This window comes from Geospiza fortis, unplaced genomic scaffold (genome assembly GCF_000277835.1).
Source record: "Geospiza fortis unplaced genomic scaffold, GeoFor_1.0 scaffold27, whole genome shotgun sequence".
Classification (NCBI taxonomy): Eukaryota; Metazoa; Chordata; class Aves; order Passeriformes; family Thraupidae; genus Geospiza; species Geospiza fortis.
This window is the reverse complement of record NW_005054329.1, coordinates 3,636,479-3,637,675: the sequence shown is the minus strand read 5'-3', so window position 1 is coordinate 3,637,675 and position 1,197 is coordinate 3,636,479. Positions and strand designations below refer to the sequence as shown.

The 1,197-nt window shown below is 44.9% G+C and overlaps 1 protein-coding gene across 1 annotated transcript in view; it reads left to right on the top strand.

The window, feature by feature from the left end:
- ADAMTSL2 (ADAMTS like 2) overlaps window positions 1–1,197 on the top strand; it is a 60,546-nt gene that overhangs the window by 34,040 nt on the left and 25,309 nt on the right. The gene's annotated exons all lie outside the window — the stretch shown is intronic.

Here is a 1,197-nt window from a genome sequence, read left to right as displayed (position 1 = left end):
CGGAGCGCGCTCTGGTATTGGCTTGGAGTCAGGAGTGTCTGGGAGCCTTAATGAGAACCAAGTGTAAGGCAAGGCTCAGCCACCTGTCCGCGGGATCCCCGGCCAAGCGCTCTGGGCTCCCATTAATCAATGGATCTGCCTCTTGGAAAGTCTCTTTAGCATGCTGCACCTCTCCCCCAGGGCGATTGCAGAGAGGATTTGGGGACCTGGAAGCCCTCTGGTAATTTTTTTTCTAAGCCAGACAGCAAAGCGGGGCTGGTGCTGCCGGCAATTCAGTGGTTTCAAAACCGCTACAAAAACCTTTGCGAGGAGGAAAAAAAAAGACAAAAAAACCCAAAAAAACCCAAAAAACAAAAAAAACCAAAAAAAAAAAAAAAAAAAAAACAACAACAACAAAAAAAAACCCGAACAAAAATGAGTAGGAAAGAAGCTCTTTATATTACAGGTCTGCAGTCCTGCCCTCTCTCCTCAGGAGCAGCACCTCTCCCACCCCCCTGCTTCCCAAAGATTCTCCCTAACTGCTTTTCAAGGGAAATTAGCTTAGAGGAGGATTTTTTTTTTCTTTTTCCTCACAGACATGAGCTGCTTTGATTGCCTGGAAGCATGATTTCCTGAAACCTGCTCCTTTCTGGCTCTTGCAGGGAGGTTCACAATAAAATGTATTGTGGTTTTGAGCTGGGTTTTATTTAAGAAAATGCCATTCTGGGTTACTCTCTTTCATGAGGCAGATGGAGAAAGAGATGAAAGGCTGACACTTGGGATAGTTCATTTCTGCTCTTTAATTGTGGGTCGTGTCTTTTCTATAAGAAAAGGCATCTTCCCTGGGAACCCAGGGGAATTGGAGTGGAATAAATGAAAAAAGGAGGAATAATGCCTGGTAATTGCATTTTTTTGTTTTTGAAGCTTTTCATCTCATTCTTCCAGGAGCAGTTCTATAAATGGGGATATTTAAATGCACTGCTTTTATAGATCCAGGAACACTTCTGGCTACTCACTGTGCTTCGGTGTAAGCCAGGCTCTGTTCCAAGGCAGCCTTGGAGCAGTGTCAGGTGCAGCCACTGGAAACCAGTGCAAAGTTGTGGTTTGACAGATAAAAACCGAGCTGGGAAGTGAACCTGTACCGTGTTCATGCTGCTATTAATTAAATAAAACTTCAGGCTCAGGTCCCTGCATTACTGCTGGTCGGTGTCACTGAGC